Source organism: Microcaecilia unicolor, chromosome 2 (genome assembly GCF_901765095.1).
Source record: "Microcaecilia unicolor chromosome 2, aMicUni1.1, whole genome shotgun sequence".
Taxonomy (NCBI): domain Eukaryota; kingdom Metazoa; phylum Chordata; class Amphibia; order Gymnophiona; family Siphonopidae; genus Microcaecilia; species Microcaecilia unicolor.
Window position 1 is genome coordinate 298349662 of NC_044032.1, and position 16087 is coordinate 298365748.

General features: G+C 43.5%; 1 long non-coding RNA gene across 1 annotated transcript; it reads left to right on the plus strand.

Moving 5' to 3' along the window:
* Positions 1–548: 548 nt before the first annotated feature.
* On the plus strand, positions 549–11538 carry LOC115462431. The gene is made up of 3 exons (XR_003940843.1): positions 549–620; positions 7911–7912; positions 11527–11538. It is a non-coding gene; the product is annotated as an uncharacterized LOC115462431 (long non-coding RNA).
* The last annotated feature ends 4549 nt before the right edge of the window (positions 11539–16087 follow it).

Genomic DNA, 16087 nt, shown 5'->3' on the forward strand with positions numbered 1-16087 from the left:
GAAGGGCAGGACCACAGGAACAGCGAACCACAGCGTGTCTGAAGTGGCATCTGTACTTAGTGGACTTGAGTGTTGCCGGCCGAGCAGGAGGTAAAACTTTTTAAACAGCAGCTCCCATGTACAAAGGGCTGGGGCACCCGCACACGTCCTCCTTGCACTCGGAGGCCACAGAGACAGAGGGAGGGAGGTGCTGGGCTGCGGAAATGGGAAGAGAGGTGGGGCGCGGAAATTGGAGGAGAGGAGGGGGCATGGAACTCGAACGGCAGTGGGGCCACCACGGCCTGTGGAACTCGGACGATGGGAGTGGAAGGAGGGAGGGAGGGAGGGAGGTTGGGGACGTTTGGTTACTCACCTTCGGTTGCTGCTGCTGGGTTCCCTTCCCTCTCACTTCCCATTGGTTCGCACTGTGACGTCATCCCTAGGGCGGACCAATAGGGACTCGGTTACGAACCCAGGCAGCCAGATGGAAGTGCAGAGGTCCAAATTATTATATAGGATACTTTTTGGCATGTGATAAAGTGGCAGAAACCTACTGGTTTGTAGGATAAAGTAGTTCGGTTGCCATGTTAGTCTCCTTTAAAGATAATAAATAGAAATAAAACAAAAGACAGGAAAATAAGGTGAAACCTTTTTTTATTGGACTAACAACACATTTTTTTACAATCTTTTGACGATATGGCTTTCTTCTTCAGGTTTGTTTTAAGCAAAATATGGCAAAATCAAAATATACAGTGAAACCTGAAAAGTATTCCAAGGGCAGTCAAGAGAGAGAGAGAGAGAGAGAGAGAGAGAGAGAGAGATAGAGGGAGTGACAAGGAGAAATATTTCATCATTTAAACTTCAGGTTTTTATGTTCCTGGGTTGTTTTAAAGTTACCTTTTAGCATTCTGACCATAAAGTCAAAGATGCAGTGTCTAGATTTTGAAAATGTGTGTGTGTGTGTACATTTATGTGAAAGTACTTTTGATAAGTACCTGCATCCCACACAATTTATAAAATACTACTACTACTACTACTACTATTTAACATTTCTAGAGCGCTACAAAGTGTACGCAGCGCTGTACAAACACAGAAGAAAGACAGTCCCTGCTCAAAGAGCTTACAATCTAATAGACACATACCTTAAGAAGCCCATTTTTTTGATGCATATTACCCTCAATGTGTGTGGTCTGGGATGGATGATATATTATTGTTTTAATATATGGTTGTTAATTAATATGTGGTTAATTGTAGAGAATTATAATTATCAGCAGCTCATTATGGGGACAATTTTTAATATAAACATAGTGCTTGCAATATTATCAGAGTTATTTTAGAAGCATATCCAACAGACTGAATACAAATGTAAATGCAATTTTAGAAAGCTGCTGTTTAAACAGAGATCCACACCACACAGAGATTTCAAAGGGTTACATAAGTAATGCCACACTGGGAAAAGACCAAAGGTCCGTCGAGCCCAGCATCCTGTCCACAACAGCGGCCAATCCAGGCCAAGGGCACCTGGCGAGCTTCCCAGGGCATAGTTTGGGTGTGCCTTGGTTGAGACAAAACTCTACATGTGTATTCTCCATTTTAAAAAGAAATGCACATCTATGAGAAAATATTCGTCTTCCTGTCTCACATCTGCTCAAATAGTACAACCATTCTTCAAGACATTTTTGAAGATTGTGATCAGCAATCTATTTAACATGGACCTTCAGATGGTAGAACTGATTGAATCTTCAGATGCAGAGTTTCAAAAGATCCAAAGCGTAGTGATTATAACATGCTTCCATAAATTACATAATGAGAAGCAAATAATAAATGAGCTTTATGAGGAAGAACGTTTTCACAAAATTAAATTGATCAGATTTTTTTTCCAGATATAATGTGGGCTTCACTCTCACATTCACTATGCAATAGCTCTTAATGTTGGTCAAAGCAGACAATATGAAATATCACTGAACATTCCCTTTCCTTTTTATTTGAATGAAAAATGTGCATATGTTTGTGGGGATACTTTGCCTTTGAACAATTGCAGATATGCTTTTGGAAATTCAGAGGTAAATGCACTCTCCACCCCCAACCTCATCCCTGGGAACATCTCGATGATATGTAGATACTATTATGCGAATGTTAGGAATATGTATTTATTTGAAATAAATATGGGAAATGGTTCAGATCCTATTTATCAGACAGACAACAATCCATACTGTTTGGCAGCACCTCATCGCCACCACGGGCATTGACCTGTAGGGTACCACAAGGATCGATACTGTCATCTATTCTGTTCAATATCTAGCTTAAGCAATCTGCCAAGCTATTTTGGTCCATGGACACTCAGCGCCCTGTGTACTAAGCTGCACTGTAGGTGCACTAATTTTTAGTGCACACTAAAAATTAGCACACACTAACGATAGAGACACCCATTATATTCCTATGGGTGTCTCTATCATTAGCGCATGCTAAAATGTGTGCACAACTACAGCACGGCTTAGTAAACAGGACCCTTAGTGTTACATTTATGCGGGTGATGTGCACCTTTCTGATTTCATGTACAACTTTCATTAAATTAGTCCCCTAATTATCTGAGTCCTGATACTCTATTTTATCTATTGTGAAGATGAGGCGGCTGCTCCTCCCACTCTCCAGCAGGCTTCACTGGCCTCTGGCTCCCCAGCAGGACTCCAGCCGGTCTCTTCCCAGTATCCTGAACACTCCAACCTCAAGATCCTGGGCCCCTTTTTCACTCAGGGTGAGCTCCAGGGAATATGCAGATTAGATGCAAATTACTCAAGTCCAACACAGCATATTCATCACTCAGCTCTTTATTCCAGCCCCCTTGGGCACACTTCTTCCAGCTTAAAACACTTTCCTTCTTCCAGCTTAAAACATTATCACAAGCTTCAAACACTTTCACAGATCTTCCCACTGAGCCTCACACCCATAGGCACCTGGGCTCAGTGCTAACAGCCTTCTGTTCTCCAGCCCCTGGCTGCTAGTTCCTTGGTCTTCTTACACAGTTCTATATACAACAGATTAACACAACAGTCTCTCTCTAGAGCCCAGCCAGTTCCTTCAGGGAATCCTCTTTCCTCAGCTGCCAATTCCTTTCTCTTCCCCTTTCCAAACTCAGGCAGGTATAAAATGAGTGACTAGCTTATACACCTCTTTAGGCTCTTCCTCCTAATTCCAGGCAGGACCCAGCCCATAACAACCTTCACCTGTTTCCAACCCACGACTCTCCCAGGTCCTAGCGACCTCCATCTGAACCTTCCCCCTACTGGCTCCCTCTAGTGACTCATCCTAAGCATAAGCATCCCCCCCATTCCTATGAGAACAGCACCACCTAGTGGCCTACCCAGGATAGGCCAACCCCTTATTCTTCACACTATCTATATGTTTCATCTTTGCTTACACCCTATACTCTCTATTAATGTTTTATTGCATATTGTGCTGACACTGTAATGTAACATACTATGCTATACATTGTATTATTATTTGAATAATTTTACTGTTATAATTGTCTATTGGCTATGTTTGACTTATTCTTGCTTTACTCTGCGTTGAGTGAATTCTCTTAAAAAGGTGGCAAATATATCCTAAGAAAGGTGATAGCCTAGCTGTTGTTTTCTCATTCCAATTCCCTCTTCAATGTTTCCTTTCTCTAATGTCTCTCCACTCGAAGCCCTGGTATTTTATACAGCCTCCCCTTATTCACTGGATTTCTTCTTATCTATTTGCCCCCTCTACCATCAAGATACACTTTTTAGATTTTCAGTCTCTTATTACACAATCTAGTCTGCTCTCTCACAACCTTATTCTTCTAGGTGATTTCAATATCCATTTGGATCTTCCAGATGCTCCTCACAGTTTGGACTTTCTGTATCTTCTAATGACCTCAATTTCACTCAACATGTGATTTTTTTCTACTCATCAATCCGGACATACCCTTGATGCCATTATATCTACAAATACACTATCTCAAACCTAATCATTGACTTCCCTATCACTCTTCCCTGGATGGACCATTCCCTCATGAGATACCATCTCTCACTTCCCAAGATGCCTATAATGGCCCTTTAAGTGGATCCTCCCAGTGCATGCTTGTGCCTAGGGAGCCAGTACTGCCTAGTGTCAGATGGAGCAACTAGCATCACCTGCCTTCAGTACCGCAACAGAGCAGTGAACCCCCGTTTTCAATGCCAGACTCTTCCCCCACTTCCCCCACTGGCAGGAGGTAAGCTAGAGTGTGGTGCACAGTAGTGACTGTGACTGTACCTCCTCCCAAAAGGTTCTCTTCCCCAGGCCTCAATCCTGGCTTATGAGGAAATGTTTGATGGAACTGTCTGATGAAAAAGGGGGCATGAACGTGGTTCACTGGTTCTCAGTTTTCTTACAGGCCATAGCCTTTCCAGGAAATAAGGTACTGAAAATCTGCCTCTTACTCTTCTAGAATCCAGGATCTCTTGGACTTTCTACTCGGTGTCTACATCAATGGGTATGGTAGGCGGTACTGGTGATATGAGGCTTCTCCATCTCAGCACCAGAGGTTTAAGAAAGGATACATAAAACATTTTATGGATCTGCATTGAGGAGGGTAGCTTTAGCAACAGGCCAACATGTCAAATGATTGAATAGGGTCTGATGAAACAGGGAGTGACTTGGTAGAAGGCATCTGGAGATGAAAATTTGGGGTGGATATCCAAACCAGATCCCCATGTAGAAACTGAGGAGCTGGATGTCTCTTCTTATCTGCTTATCTCTTGTACTTCTATGCAACCTGGACCAAAAGTTCTCATGTAGTCTTTCAGAGGTTAGACAGAGATGTAGCCATGGCTTCTGTGGCCCGTGCAGTAGACACTTGAGGTATATGCAAGGATACCCTAGAGTGCCATCCAAACACAATTTGAAATGCTGATGCACCTGGAGACTCACTTACATGGTTGTTATAGCTGCATTTTGCCCATGCTAACAGCTGGGTCCAGTCATTTTGTAGAGGACATATGTAACTGCACAAGAAGGTCTTCAGGATTTGGTTGACCCTCTCCATCTGGCCATTGGTTTGAGGGTGATAGCCTAACTAGAAGTTTAACTTAATCTGTAAAGTCTTACATAGGCTCCACCAGAATCTGGATGTGAACTGTACTCCTCAGTTGGTGACAATGGTTTCTGGCAGGCCATGGAAGTGAAAAACCTCTTTGAGAAAATGTTGAGCCAGGACATGGATGGATGATAAGCCAGGTAGTGGGATAAAATGGGCCATCTTGGAGAACTGGTCTATAACTACCCATATTATGGTAAATCCTGAATCTGGGAGATCAGTCACAAAATTCATGGCTATATAGACCCACAGCATCTTTGGTGCCTGGAGGGGTTGAAGCAACCCCCAGGGACACAAATGAGAAAACTTGTGATGAGTGCAAGCTGAACAAGAAGTAACAAAGTCATGTATATCCCTTCTCATCTGCAGCCACCACTAGGTTTGTTATATGAGTTCCAATGTTCTACGAACACCGGGATGTCCGGTGAGCTTTAAATCATGCCCTCATCTCATCACTTTTTCCTGGAGTCATTTAGGTACAACCATCTTGCTTGGAGGAACTGACAGAGATACATCCACCAAAATCTTGGCTAGATTCAGGATAGTTTGTAATTTGGGACTCTCATTAGTAGACTCGAAGGACCAGGAGAGGGCATTGGCTTGTATGTTCTCAGCTGGGTGAAAGATGACCTGGAAGTCAAATCGAGTGAAAAACAATGACCAATGGGCTTGCTGGGGGTTGAGTCTTTAGGTTTCACACAGGTACAGGATGTCCTTGTAGTCCATAGTGAGTGTGAATGGATGCTTTGCCCCTTCAAGAAGATGGCACCACTCCTCCAGGGCTAGCTTGATAAGTAAATAGTCCTCAGTCTCCAATATTACCATTTCTTTCTGCAGGTGAACATTTCTTAGAGAGGAAGGCACAAGGCAACAGTTTACCCCTGGTATCCAATTAGGACAGAATGGTGCCAGCCCCAATAGAGGATGCAGCAACCTCAACAAAGAAAGGCTTTTCAGGGTCAGGGTGTTGAAACACTGGATTGGAAATACAAGCCTGTTTCAAATAATAACATGCTAGTATCACCTCCTCAGGCCAATCCTGGGTGTTAGTCTCCCTCTGAGTTAGGGCAGTCAAAGGAGCAGCAATGGTTGAGTATCCATGAATAAACTGCCGGTAATAGTTTGCAAAGCCTAGCCAGTCCATTTCCTGGATTTCCTCCACCTTTGGGACCTCACCTGCCCAGCATCTGTCCATCGCACTCAAGAGGTCACTCGTTAGATCTCCTCTCCTACAAATTCGACGCCCCTACAAATTTCCAACTGGATGGCATCAGTTGGGTGGCAACACTCTGGTCCGATCATTTCAAACTGCAATTCACCTTACACTGGTTAACATCGGGCGTTTACCAGCAGAGTAAACCCACTATCTATTTCACGAGACGTGTAGTTGATCCTCAGCTATTTTGGCAATCGCTCTACAGTGATAACTGGTCAGCTGACACGGAATCACATCATTATCTAACTGCCTGGGAGAACAGGTGTAAGTGTGTCCTTGATGTAATCGTGCCCTTGCAATGTAAAACATCCTACAATCGCACGTCCATGCCTTGGTTCACAGTGGAGCTAAAAGCGCTAAAGTCACAAACAAGAAAACTTGAAAGAGCATGGCGTAAATTGAAAACCGATTGTACCTTCAACACGTGGAAATCCAGTCATCAGACATACAAAAATGCAATCAGAAGCACAAAGCGATCATACTTTTCAGAAAAACTCACGTCAGCTGGCAAAGACGCTAAAAAACTTCAGCGACTCTTGACTTTGTTCCTTGATACGCGCAGAACTGTCCACACAAGCCGCCTATCCCTCTGCTCACAAGCTTGCAGCCTATTTCAGCTATTACGAAAATTACTGCTCAGCAGTACTGCTGTCGTCGAGGACTTTCTCAAAACCCCGGACTCATCGCCTGCCCTTTGCCCAGAAGATCGCAACTAGTCCACCTTTAGCTCTGTGAACATTGATACTGTAGCACAAGTGCTTTCAAAGTTCTCAACGAAACATTGTGGTCTTGATATCTGCCCTAGTGACCTGTTGAAAACTGCACCAGATTGCTTCATCGCAGATTTAACCTCCTATCAAAACTTCTTGCTCGAGCGGGGTCTATTCCCTCCTATGCATGGAAGCATTCTTCCGACACCTATTCCCAAGAACCCAAAGATTAATGCTGATGTTATTTCAAATTATCCGCCAGTAGCCTCAATCCCCCTACTAATAAAAACAATGGAGAGTTTGGTCACTACTCAGCTAACTGAATACATGCAGAACTTCGACATTTTGCATTGCTCTCAATCGGGGTTTTGTCCACAGTACAGTACCGAAATGGTACTGGTTACCCTTCTATCTAATTTCAACAGGGAAATATCCACTGGGAACCAAATCTTATTACTCCAATTTGACATGTCCAGCGCGTTCGATATGGTGGATAATGAGCTCTTACTGTACCTGCTGGACACATTCGGAATAAGTGGGAACGTGTTACAATGGATCAAGGGTTTCCTAACTTCCCGTACCTACCAAGTTAAAGCGCATTCCAACTTCTTAGCGCCATGGAAAGCCAATTTTGGGGTATCTCAGGGCTCACCCCTTTCTCCGCTCCTCTTCAAAATCATGCTGATTCCACTAGCAAAAGCACTATCAAAACTCGGCCTTAACCCATTCATTTATGTGAACGATGTGACCATCTACATCCCTTTCCAGTCAACACTAGCCGAAATCGCTGAACAAATTGAAACCTGTTTTTCTACCATGGATTCCTGGGCAAAGGCGTTTTTGTTTAAACTTAATCAAGACAAAACACAATGTCTTATCCTATCGTCCCAGTCCAACAAAGTTGTCCACAAAACGCTCGCCGTGAAGGACTGCACACTTCAAATCTCCAATAGTCTGAGAATCCTTGGAGTTATGTTGGATGACCACTTACGCCTGGACAGTCAAGTGCAACTCATCACAAAATGTATGTTCTATGCCATGTGGAGGCTGAAGCGTATCAGGCATTTCTTAACACGGGATCTATTCCGTACCCTTGTACACTGGCTGGTCCTGTCCCACATAGACTACTGCAGCAGGATCTATGCCGGTCGCCGGGACTATATTCTTAAACGTCTACAAATGGCTCAAAACACAGCCACATGACTTATCCTAGGGAAATCTTCTTTGTTCCTGCTCAGCCGCTCCATTTTCAACTACACTGGCTCCCTGTCAAGGACCGTATTTTATTTAAAATCTGTTCACTTAAGCACAAGATAATCTATGGTGAAGCCCCTGAGTACATGCTTACTCTAATTGACCTGCCTTCCAGAAATGCCCAGAGCGCTGCAAGGACTTACCTCCAACTACATTACCCCACCTATCGGCATGTAAAATACAAGACTCTTTATGCTGCATCCTTCCCCTACATCAGCACGCAATCCTGGAATGTTCTGCCACGACAGCTTAAGGAGCTTGCCGATCATCAGCAGTTCAAGAAGTCCTTGAAGATCTTATTTGCCAAGGCTTATCCCCCTGGCTAATCCTCAGTTTACCCTCTTCCACTTGTTGACTCCTCACCCCTGTCATTTACCCGTGTCGTCCCGTGTACCTTCCCCTCCTGCCACATCCTGTTTCTGTGCCTTCTCCATATTGAATTGTATGCTCCTGATTTATGTAAACCACACTGTGCCTGCTTATGTGGGAAAGTGTGGGGTACAAATGCACCAAATAAATAAATAAAGTGTTGCAAAGCTTATCACTACTGGGGATGAGGCCAGTCTCTGATGGTGGATAGCTTGGCATGGTACAACTTGAGATCCTGATGCAATATAATGTAACCCAGACAAGACATCTTGCTCTGTTCAAATGTACACATCTCAGATTTGGCATACAAATGGTTCTCTCAGAGACGCTGAAGGACCTGCTTGACTTGCTACCAGTGGTGATTAAGAGTTCTGGATTACATTAGAATGTCACTCAAGTAGACCAAAGCAGAACCCAGTAGCAGATCCTAGAAGATGTCATTCACATAGATGTGAAAGCCAGCTGGGATATGCAAGAGCCCAAAGGGCATGACCAAGTATTCATAGGAATGGCCTAGTAGTTAGGGTGGTGGACTCTGGTCCTGGGGAACTGAGTTTGATTCCCACTTCAGGCACATCTCCTTGTGACTCTGGGCAAGTCACTTAACCCTCTATTGCCCCAGGTACAAATAAGTACCTGTATATGTAAGCCGCATTGAGCCTGCCATGAGTGGGAAAGTGCGGGGTACAAATGTAACTAAAATAAAATAAAATAAAATAATGGCAGTCAAACTTCTATAGTCAATACAGACCAACTGGAGCTGAAGATTGGCTGGGCTGAAGATACTCTGGAGCAGAGGAAACTCTGGAGCTGAAGATATTCTAGAGCTGATGATAGGCTGAGCTGGCCCATTAGAAGCAGGGCTGGAGCAGAGAGTTAGCAAAGTAGGAACAATTGGAGGCAAGGCTGAAGCAGAAAGGTAGCAAGGTACAAATAAGTGGAGGCAAGGCTGGAGCAGAAAGGTAGCAAGGCAGGAACAACTGGAGGCAACACACTTGACAAGGCAGGAGACCTGTTGTGAAGGCAATGCTGGATGGGCCTAGATCCAAATATGGGAGGAGTTTCATCCCACTGGATGAAACTCCTCCCATACTGGCCTTTTAAGTGGATCCTCCCAGCATGGACATATGCCTAGGGCGCCAGTGTTGCCCAGCATCGGATGGAGCAATTCATGTCACCTGCCTTTGATACAACAATAGAGCTGTTGGTGAACCCTGCCTCTGACACCGCAGAGGGGGCAGTCAGCATATTTAGCCCCTGGCTTCCCTCCGCTGGCAAGAGGTAAGCTGGGGCGTGGGGCACAGTAGCGACCGTGACAACTAGATAAATATATTCCACATTAATCAAGGAAACAAGGGTAATTCCAAGCAGCATTAAAGTTGGATTGAATGGGATATAGTGTCACACAGTTCTACCTATGTGGGTTGTAACTGTCAACCAAAAAGATTGAATTTGGGGACAATTCCACGTCATATGTACAAAAGAGCCTATAGTGTTTCATCCTAGCCAGCACTGAGATGATGTCTTTGGATCCCATTTGATAATGTGCTGTCAGGTTAGCGCTTTGATGGTTTTTTTAAATATGTTTAGAAAACCTGTGATATCTTGTATCAAACAGTTTGACTTGTGTATTAGGACTCCCCTCTATAAGTCAAGCTATTTCCTCTGTGAGTGTGCCTCAGTCTGCCAAGGTTTCCTGTCTTATGGATGTTAGGTAGTATGCAGAACGTGCCCACAGAAAAATGGTTTGGTATGATTTTTTTTTAAAGCAGATATGGCTGTACTTGCTTTAGAAGTGTCTTGATAAGATTTTTCAACTGTTTTGTATAATCCTGTCAGGGTTCGTCACAGCTGGGTCCAGCCATTTTGCTGAGAAAATATGTAACTACACAAGAAGGTCTTCAGGATCTGGTTGACCCTCTTCATCTGGCCATTATGTGGATGTGAGCTCAGCTGTACTCCTCAGTCGGTGACAATGGTTTCTGGCAGATATCTATCTATCTATCTATCTATCTATCTATCTATCTATCTATCTATCTATCTATATCCTTCGGGGTGGCCTGAGTCCTCCCGTAGGGGTGGCCGCCGTAGATTCCGGTCCCCAAGGATTCAGCATGTTTGGGAAAACAGTTGGAGGGGCATAATCGACCAGAAACGCCTATCTCCATGGGCGTTAATCTCCGAGAACGGGTCCGTGAAGGGGCGGAGTGAACCGTATTTTTAAAAAAAAATAGACGCCCATGCTTTATTCGCCAAGGTGTGAGCTGGGCGTTTTTGCTTTTCACCGATAATGGAAAATGAAATCGCCCAGCTCAAAAACGAATAAATGCAAGGCATTTGTTCGTGGGAGGGGCCAGGATTCATAGTGCACTGGTCCCCCTCACATGCCAGGACACCAACCGGGCACCCTAGGGGGCACTTTTACAAAAACAAAAAAAAAGGTAAAAGAGCTCCCAGGTGCATAGCACCCTTCCCTTGGGTGTTGAGCCCCCCAAATCCCCCTCAAAACCCACTGCCCACAAGTCTACACCAGTACTATAGCCCTAAGCGGTGAAGGGGGGCACCTACATGTGGGTACAGGGGGTTTGGGGGGGGGTTGGACGACTAGTAGCATTAAGCAGCACAATTGTAACAGGTAGGGGGGGGATGGGCCTGGGTCCACCTGCCTGACGTCCACTGCACCCCCTAACAACTGTTCCAGGGACCTGCATACTGCTGCTTGGGAGGAGGGTATGACATTTGAGGGTGAAAGTAAAAAGTTGTGAAACATCATTTGTTGTGGTGGGAGGGGGTTAGTGACCACTGGGGGAGTCAGGGGAGGTCATCCCCGACTCCCTCTGGGGGTCATCTGGTCATTTAGGGCACTTTTTGGGGCCTTATTCGTCAAAAAACAGGGTCCAGGAAAAGTGCCCTAAATTCTAGCTACAAACGCATCCATTATCGGCGAAGGGCGCCCATCTCTGTTCGGGTGATAACCACGCCCCAGTTCCGCCTTCACCACGCCTCCGACACTCCCCCGTCAACTTTGTCCGCATCCGCGACGGAGTGCAGTTGAAAGCGTCCAAAGTTCGGCTTTCGATTATGCCGCTTTATTTGTTTTTGTGAGAAGAACGCCCATCTCCCGATTTAGGTCGGAACTTGGGCGTTATTCTCGTTCGATTATAAGCAGGTTGGTCACCTTCCTCAAAGGAAATAGACCACAATTCCCAGCAGCTCCTGAAGGAGACACCAAGTAGAGCCAGGAACTACAATTCCCAGCAGCCTCTGAGGGAGACACAGAGTACAGCAAGTAAGAATTATTCACACTACCAGTCCCAGAGGGCTAAGGGGAAGGAGGAAACTCTGAGTAAGTTCAATCAGGGGAATGAAGAGCAGCTGGGAGGAGGCAGGGTAGAAGAACCCATGGATTGGCAATCGGGGAACGGTGGGGAGAAAGAGAGAGAGGAGAACCTGGAAGAGGAACCCATGGATATCTCAGCTCTGGCCAAAGGTAAAGGTAGAGAGTTAAGAGGGCAGATGGCAGCCTGGTTCTCTGGCTTGATGCAGGGAGGCAAAATGTGGCTGCATCAGAGGTGGGATTAAGGAACAAATGTTTCAACCTGGCTCAAGTGCGATGTTGTCAGGAGTTGTTGCTGACAGTGAAAGGGTGGGACCCTTACATTCCCCTGGCCTGGTAATAGGTGGTTAGGGGAAGAAAAGGTTGAAGTGATAAAAGTGGACTGTTTAAATTGGGGTTTGTGCTGCAACACTGACTCTCTCCCTAATCAGAAAAGTTGAAGGAACCTGAGAGAAAGGGGGAAGGAGGGAGCACACAGAGACTCTCCTTCCCTTCCATAGAAAGGGGAAGAGAGAGAGAGAGGGATTGTTTCAGAGGGAGTTTGGAGCTGAGTGGAGAAAGTGGTGGTGGAATCCGGGAACCACTGAGGGGCCACACACCACCTAAGAGCATTAGTTCCAAGCATGGGAAAACTAAGAGGGAAACCCTTCAGAAAAAGCGAAGAGGTTGAGCAAGATAGCCCTGACTGTGGAGCAGAATATAGCTCTCCCTGTGGTCTGGTGGATTGCAAAGGACCTTGTGGAATTCCAAACGCAGGGAGGGGGGGGGGGTGCTGGGAGCTTTACAAGACATATAAATATAGATAAATATAATTTTTTTAACAGATATGTCTGTACTTGCTTTGGAAGTGTCTTGATAAGATTTTTCAACAGTTTTGTATAATCTTGTGAGGGTTCATCACTCAGTTTCTTACAGTACTGTATCACATAAAGTAAAGAAACTAGCAGATCAGTCATATTCTAGGTTTCTATGACTACGTATCTCCTTATTTTATTTAGATTTAGTTCTATTTTCAGCCCATCTAATAATCATAACATCTACAAATCATAACCAGTGCACCAGAACTTAATTCTTTTCTAATTTCCATTTAGCTATTGGCTATGCTAATGGAACATGACTTCCACATTGTGATAAAGGATATATTCAAAAATTAATAGATTGAAATCCTATATATATATTCTATATCATTTTTGAATTACAGACTAGGCTTACTGTGTGGAGAGACATGTGAAGCAAATGATCTATATTCTGAACTGATTTTACAGTAATGTCAGGTGCACAAGGAGCTCAATTTGCAGCCCTGTTAATCCTATTCCTGCTAACAGAAAGTCCTTGAGCCCTAACTGTGTCTCTTTGGCATCTAAAGAATAGACACACTTTGTGGCACAGTTGACAAAAAAGTTTAAATTTAAAAAGGTTAGGCATGAAAGAAATAGAGAATAGAAGATATTCATTGCATGTGAATAACGGACATGCTGATTATGCCATTCATAATATCACACACCACAGAGGCTATTTGAGTCGGTGTTTCTGACCTACATCACTACTTCTTATTTTACATAGCACTATAGCAATTATAACTGGAGAGAGGCCCATCTGAAAGCAGCAGGACAAGAAATGAGAAACAGCAGCAGAAGCATCAGCAGCAGGAGATTCACCAGGATTCTGGATCTGCAGTTCTTGCATTCTATCGTCTGTTGATTCTTGCCAAGAGGAACAGATGGAGTGCACACATGACTACGGCATGGAAAAAAAAGAGAAATTAACTTTGAGAAACATTCACATATTAATAATTCAGGAATCAAACTCTGAGTTATACACTGTAGATTGTTATTTGTGTGCTGAGTGCTCATTTTTATATATAAAAAAAGAAAATCTATATAATTTAAAAGTCTCAGTGCTTATGTACCAACCATTAACTCATTCAGTGCATTTACTTACTGTAAGATAAACAGTGACTTTCCCCAGGAATTTGTCCAAACCTTTTTTTTAACTCAGCTATGCTAACTCCTTTTACAACATTCTCCAGCAATATTTTTGTTTTAATGTATTTATGTAGTAACCTCATGGTGAGTCCCCTAGTCTTTGTATTTTTTGAAAGAGTAAAAATATCATATGCATTTATCCATTCTACTCCACTCATGATTTTATAGATCTCATCATATCTCCCTTCCGTCTTCTCTTCTCCAAACTGAATAGCCCTAAACTCTTTAGCCTTTCCTCATATAAAAACCATTCCATCCCTTTAATCATTTTGGTCACCCTTCGCTGGTACCTTTTTCTAATTCCATTACATATTTTCTACAGATGCAACTTCTAGAATTTCAAATTCAAGTAATACAGAAGCATTAAGGAAATAACCCCCCCTCCCATTTGCAAAGCCACTAGTGGCTGCTGAACCGCAAAGCTAACACAACCCATTCAAAGTAAATGGGCTGTGTTAGCATTAGTGCACCTGCATCCGTTAGTGCGGTTTTGTAAATGGGGGGCGGGAGGTTGTGTTTTATTCTTTATTCCCTTCCTAATAATTCCTAACATTCTGATTGCTGCTTTTTTAGCTGCTGATGCTGAATGAGCAAAAGATTTCAACATTTTCTCCATGATGACACTTAAGGGTCTTTTGACTAAACTGTGGTAAGCATTAACATGTACTTACAGTAGCAAAAAAGGTTACTGCAGGGCACGCTCAGGCATCCTACAGTAATTTTGTGATAGGTGCGCACTTCTGACACGCTAAAATATAGATTTTATTTTTTTAGCACTGGGGCAGCTAAGGAGGCAGTGAGTGGTCGTGTTTTGCACTAATTAGTTAGCACAGCTACTTTGTCACGTACTAACCCTTGCAGTAATTTAAATTTTGGTGCGCATCCGCTACGCACGTCTGAAAATTATTTTTTATTTTATGCTGTACATAGTGGATGCGCGCCAAGTGGCATCTGATGCACATAGGTCATTACCACCCAAATTCTTTACCACTGGATCTATGACTGGCGGTAAGGTCTCAGATCCAAAATGGACACGTGGCGATTTTGATTTTACCACATGTCTATTTTTGGCAAAATAAAAAAGGTCTTTTTACAGGTGCGCTGAAAAATGATTCTGAATGCGCCCAAAACCCACACCTACAGTACCGCATGCCATTTTTCAGTGCACCTTTTTAAAAGGACACCTTAGCTTGTAGCAGTGAGCTTTGAGGGAAGAGCTGCTATTTAAATTAATTGGTTAATACTGAAAGGTGTAAAGTAAAGATTTGATTAGAAAGGGTCTAAGTAAAGTTATATTTTAATTTTACTTATATGAGTGGATTTTGAGAGTGAGGTATTTGGGTTGCTGTGGTGACTGCGCGTATTTATTTGAATTTTGGTTATGGCTCCTAAAAAGACAAAAAGTAAAATGAAATATTTGGAAGTGCAAGATGAGCCTATTCGGGTAAAAGGGAAAAAAATGGACTAAAAGGCCAGTGCATTTTAGGGAGGTGTCTCCAGACATAAATGAGCTAGCTGTTGCTAGGTTAAGGGAAGATATTTCTTGAAGGGTGAGAGGATGTGCAGCTCAACCTAAGAAAAATAATAGCAAAGGGAGGGAGCGAACGCAAGCTGAAAGAATAAGTGCAGGAGTAGCCTTGCAGTATTCCGGTGATGCCAGTAATCCAGAACCATCTACTTCTGAGGTGAATCCGAGAGAGGATAAAGTGTCAGAGGATTTGTTAACTGGTGAGTCCTTGGTTGAATCAGAGTTTGGGAATCATGCAGTGGGGGAGTGAGTAAAAGTGGAGTTTCTAAAAGAAATAGTATACATTAAAAAAAATGTTGTAAAAAGTTGAAAGATAAAAAAAAATTATGAAGAATGTGAAGAGATTGGTAGAAAGACTGGAGAAAAGATATTGAGGAGATCCAAAGGTTTGAGTCCCATGCATGTTTGGAAACATGATTCCTGGGACTCGTCTGATTCTTCTTCTACTTCCTCAGATTCTGAGGAAGAGTAAGTGCCTTTGGTAGGCCTGAGGGGAGAAAGTATTACAGAAGTAAATAGGGATTCTGTAGTGGTCACACAAGTCTCTAAAAGGGGTCTTTTACAAAGATGTCGTATGGTAGCATATTTAGCACGTGCAAAATGCT